Source organism: Numida meleagris, chromosome 1 (genome assembly GCF_002078875.1).
Source record: "Numida meleagris isolate 19003 breed g44 Domestic line chromosome 1, NumMel1.0, whole genome shotgun sequence".
NCBI lineage: Eukaryota > Metazoa > Chordata > Aves > Galliformes > Numididae > Numida > Numida meleagris.
This window is the reverse complement of record NC_034409.1, coordinates 138630203-138636034: the sequence shown is the minus strand read 5'-3', so window position 1 is coordinate 138636034 and position 5832 is coordinate 138630203. Positions and strand designations below refer to the sequence as shown.

The window sequence follows — 5832 nt, the reverse complement described above, 5'->3', positions numbered from 1 at the left end:
ACAGAAGTGTAAAATCATATGAACATTGCAACATCATTCTGTTAGCACATACTGCAGTGAAATCAGTCACATGCATATGAGATTTTCAGAGGTATTCACTGATGTACAGTCTGGGTATCTGCAACCAGGTAGGTCCAGAGAATAAATTAGGAAATATATGTATTTATATAAATCATATATTAACACATTCTATACATTAGTAGAAGTGTACAATTGTAAATAGTACTATGAACTAATAAATGTTGTCTGATAAGCAAAATCCTGAGCTTTGATTTTTCAACCTTTTCTGAGACAAAAATTGCTTTAATTGCAGGATATTGCACACCAATTTTATATCGTATCATTACTGAGGCTATGACTTTGTGTTGCTGAATTTTTATAAATCCTAATATGACTAGAATGTGTATTCATGTACTTATCGAATATGCTGTGCCTTTGCCATTCTAAGGAGGAGTTTTTTTGGTGTATGTACTTCTTGGCTCTTTTGTTTCATAGTCCAGAGCTAAATTGAGGTGGAAGAGGAATTTAGTCATGAAGATGTCAAATGTGTGGGACAATGTAGCAATAACATGCTGTTGCTACCAAACTAAACAATTTTACATCAGCATCGATTTTTGAATTAAATGCTGTTTTCTTCCCATTCCTCTCCCTTCCTTAGTCCCCTCCCCCTCTCCCCTCACACCCTCTCCTCCAAAAATGAAAAAAAATCCTAAAGCATGTTTGTTCAGTTCTGGGGAAATCTAAAGTAAAGTGGCATACTTGTGGATTTCAGTCTGTTGTTTGTACTTGAAAAAGGAAATATTTCTTAAGATTATTTATTGTTGTTCTTCTACCTGGTGTAGCAATCCTCTGCATTTAGGATTTATCTCATGTGAGTTTGATCTTTCTTCTTTTTTCTTTGTCCAAGAGGCAAAACTTATCCACTTGTCCTCTCAAAGGGAGTGCTATTGCACATCTTAGGTGCAGTCTATTTCTTGTCTGCAATTCAGCCTTATTTTCATAATACACCCCAACAGATTAGATTATTATGTAATTTTCTACTGGGTTTTGAAGCAATTTGGCTTAGATGGAAGCTTAGCAATGAATTATTCTTTACTCCCTTTAATACATGACTGTTTCCTTGGGAGTGATGCTTATCACCATATGTATCTGTCTCTGACCATATGCTACAGAGATAGTACAGTGTTGATGATTGCATTGAAGGACAGGGATGGTTGGGAAAGTGAAGAACTCAGGTTTCACAGGCAGAGACTGAAAAAAAAAGGGAAGGGAAAGGAAGCCATTCAGAAAAAAACAAAATAAGAAAAATCAAGAAATGTAAAATGGGAGAATGGAAAAACAGCCAGTCTATCTCTGCCCAGCCTCCTTCCAGTCTGTTCAACTTCAAAAAATAAAATTACAAATCTAGGTACAGAACGTATTCACCATATTTCCCATGTGTGTTATTGCATGTATTGTATTTCTAATCATTTCATTTAGCTCCACTCATGTATTTTTTCCTGCCTGAAGGGAGAAAAATCATCCAAATTTAGGTCAGTTTTATAGTTTTATTCACTGAAATATTAGTTAAATGAGAGGAAGTGCAGCAACATGGTTAGTAGTGCCATGCAAAAGAGCTATTTCTCTTTATATTCACTATTAGATGAGATAATTTGAGGGTAAAATGCCAGCAATCCTAAGGTGAGTACTTATTAAGCTGAGGCTGAGCAAAGCACTAATAACATATGTGAGCTTGCTAAATACTACCTCGGCTATAAGATCCACTTCCTCTGTGATTTAAACAGAAGGTTGTGCAGGCACGACTCTAGCAATATTCTGCAATGTTCAAATTTCTTGGATGTGTTTGGGTGGGTAGGGTAAAGGTATCGGTGGCTTCATTTATCATACCAGTCATTGAGGCAGTTAATTTTAGATTATTGTCTTGCATAGCCACACCGTAAAACCTGAACAATAAAATCAGGTAGAAATGGATGCAGTCATTGCGTTCTTTTGGTGATCCCGAGAGTTTCTCAAATGTATTTCCATTTGTCATAGATAAGTCTACTCTATTTTGAACTATATTATACACCGATTTTGAAAAGACCTTCATTTCCTTCAGCCAGCAAAACCAAACATTAGAGTAAGAATAGTTATGAATGTAACCTTCATTTAATGTAACTTCATGTAAGAATTGAGAGATTCATGATTTTTTCATAAATCCCAATGTTTTTGTGGAGGTTTCTTTCTTTATTCGGTAGTGTGTTGAAAGGGGTGAAAAATGAGAGTTTTTGTCCATGAGGTTTACTTTGATTGCGTACATTTAGATTCTGTATTCTTATCGGAGAATCATAGGTATTCTCAAATTCTTTGTTTAAACTTGACCAGTCCTTTAGGGGCATTAAATTTGGCATGTAAGCTTCCTTCCACAGACTGAGGAAAGTTTACTTCTACAGAGAGTAGCAAACCTTGATTAGATCTAGCTCCTCTACCATATGGACAAGGTACCTGTGTTTCACACTGGGACACTAAAATAAGTCACGTGACTTTTACAGCTGAGTTCAACGGTTCAGTCACTTCAAGATCCCAAACTAAAGACTAGAGAAGTTAAAGCATTTCATTAATTTCAGAAATATTTGGTTATTCTTAGTTAGCGAAAAACTAGCCATTCACAACTGAGTACTGTAGCCTGGAAATATCTTTTTCTTATATTAACAAACTTGAGGTACTGTTGAAAGATCAAGATCCTTTCCAAATGAAACAGAAACCTTGAATCCCTGTTAGCCTACTGAGTAAATTATCTCATTCTTTATATTTTGACTATCACTTTTTATTTTCACTTTGTTCTTCCTGGGACTTTTATAACCTGTTTTGCAGATTGATATTATTTCTTCCTCTCGTGCCAATCTGTCCACACATGTGCTTATTTTAGCTACATTTCCTTTCACCCTGCTGGCTCCTGTATATTCTCACCACACCCCAGGCATGTATCCTTCAAGAAGATTTACAATGCGAGCCATTTTGAATACCTTCAAAACAGTGATATAAGAAAATTGGATTCCTACCTTTTGGTGAGTAATATAAAATAATTTATAAGGTTGAAAATGAACACAGTTGCCCTAAGAGAGGCTTTAGGCTTCAGATAAGTTTTCATAGAATAAAAACATAAGTATATTTTATATCTAGAAGATTAAGTACCAACCAAAACTGTTTTGTCTCCACTTCCTTACATAGTGGAAAGAAAGGCAGCCTGCACATCTGGGCCAGATGGAGCCAGAAGGTACCACCTGACACACCGGAAGGGGTAACCAGAAGCTGTGGGCATGCTAGGGCATCACCTGTGGGACGAGTGGAAGCACATTTACATATGCAGAAACTTTATATGTGGCCTTGTATAAATAGATTCTCTAGGTAGATTCTTAGGGGGGGGGGGGAATCAGAGCATTTTTCTCACTGTAAGATCTTACTGCGTATGCACAGTAGTGGAGGTTGACATGAAAACTAGGAATGTGTCTGAGTGGAAGAGAGTGCAGTTTGACCTTTGTCTCCACCCTGAAGTTAATTTTATCTTTGTTTGCATTAACTTAGCAGAACCGTGAAGGAGAGCCATAATAAGACTTTGTTGTTTGCCTATTGCTTAGCTTGCAACTCCTAAAGGAAGGGCTTTTGGTATGGCAAAATTCTTTAGGAAATGCCATGTAGATGGAAGTGTGCACCAATCTGCAGTGGGGAGAGGGCTGCATTCCTTGTCTCCTCGTGCTCCTATTTAGCTTGGCTTAATTTGTGTGAAGATTTTGATAGCATCACTGCGACAATAACATCCAATCTGCTGATGCTGAAGAGTCTCTTGTGGTTCTTTCTTCCAGAGCTCAGGAGAAGAGCACCTGAGGCCCTGCTGCTGTGCCACTTGCTCAGGGAGGGCAGTGTGGCAAGGGAGGGTGGGGCAAAGCCAGGCAAAGAACTGACTGCAGATGCTGAGGGAGAAGGACAAGCCATGCTGAAGCTTCAGATTAGAAGACTTTTACTACACGCATCTGGTGCTTCCTCTTCCCAGTGCACATTTGCACTCCCTATTGGGTTACTGGGGATGCTGGAGGCAGGCCTCCAGGCCTCACCTTGGGCGATGTGTTCCATCCTGTAACTCTAGCATATGAAAGTAATTGGCTGCCACACTTTCTACTGTCAAGCTTCATACAGCATTCAAAGCTTTTATACCAGTAGCTGTTTCCAAAAAGTGTTGATGTTTATGGAGAGTTAATTATACTGGAAATACAAGAGATGCTCTTTGTTGCAGATGGATGTGAATTCTTCTCTCTGCTCAAGAAAGAGGTGCCTGCGTTTTGTTGTATATAAAGATAGCTATGTCCTTATTTCTCCACAATTGCTGATAAAGTTTTATTTATGTATATAATTTATATTTAAAATAAATTAGTTAATAAAGCAGTTTAACCTACAGTATTGATCTCTATCAATGACAAACAAGCAGTCACGTCTCCTTATGGTAAAAAGAGAAAAATTCAGCTTTGTCTTATTAGCAGACTGTCTGCCCATATCTAAACGCTTGGAGCAGACTCTGAAATTGAAAAGCATAACTCCAAAAAATTGAATGACAGCACATCTATTTTATGTGCTGAAGAAAAATGGAAATTAACTTAAAACAGCTGAAATCTCTTCTAACAAGGAATCGTTGACAACTATTCAAGCAGTAGGGGTTGCGTGTATAACAGTATGTGATGTAATTGCCTTGAATTTTAAAAACTGCTGCTACTTTCACAAAGATGATTTTGTTTCCTCCCTTTAGTAAAAATGTTCTTTTATTAAAGTTTATTGACCTCACGTGTATTAAATCACCACAATCTCCCTAGCCTATGTCATAGTCTCATTTAGTAACCATTACATGTTCTTTTTTTACACAATTGAAAGTGCCTATAATCTATTTTGGAATAGGCTTCAGTCCAGAAATATGTTTTACTTTATTATTTTCTCTTCTCCCTGGAGATGCCTTCACAAAATGGTAAAGCCCAAAGACTTCCTGAAGGCTAATCCTTTTCTGGGTCATATGATTCTTTTCAGATTCCATCTTGAGAGAGTTTTCTTATAACAATAGGTTCTGCTGTCTGTGAACTGGAGAAAATCCTGTTGCTTTAGTGTTAACAATGAATGGAATTTCAGCACAGGAGTAGTGTTTGCTTAATACAATAGAAGTTGGTACAGGCTGGACTCACAAGTGTCAAGTAAACAGTGTGGGAAAATCTATACTACTGCAACTGAGTCAACAAGGTGCCGAATGCCTAAATGTGACTTAACTGTAACTGCAATAACTATCTGGTTGACTTTATTTCTTCCTCCAGGATAGGACCTGACACATGTCTCATTGAGAAGGGGTTAAACAAGAAAACAGGCTGCTAACAGGGAAAAGATTAACAAAGCAAGCATTCAGTCACGCATTAGAAAATGCACACCAAGTGCAATCAGAGCAACTCTATTTCAGGGTCAGAAACAACTCTGACTTACTAAGTGAATACGATGGAAGGTGACATTTTAGCTCCTGCTATAATTACATAAATTCACCCAGAAATGTAAAGCAAGCAGGGCCTAGCTCACAAAAGTGTAGCTAATTGATTTTCATATAAGTATTAAAAAAAATAGCACTCCTCAGATTGATATCAATGTAGATAAGTCAGAAAAATTTGAGTTCACTTGGCAGTAATAGGAACTCCAATATCCTATTCATGTTTGGACTGAGAAAACAAGTTGACTGAACCCTTACCAGAAGCAAGACATGAGACAACATACATTTATATTCAATACAGCAAACAGAAAAAGTGGTATAGATCTATCAGAGTCAGAAACCTG

The 5832-nt window shown here is 37.4% G+C and overlaps 1 long non-coding RNA gene across 1 annotated transcript; it reads left to right on the top strand.

Annotated features, from left to right (window-relative positions):
- LOC110407675 lies at positions 762-4785 on the top strand. Its single transcript, XR_002443983.1, has 3 exons — positions 762-3047; positions 3211-3387; positions 3843-4785. It is a non-coding gene; the product is annotated as an uncharacterized LOC110407675 (long non-coding RNA).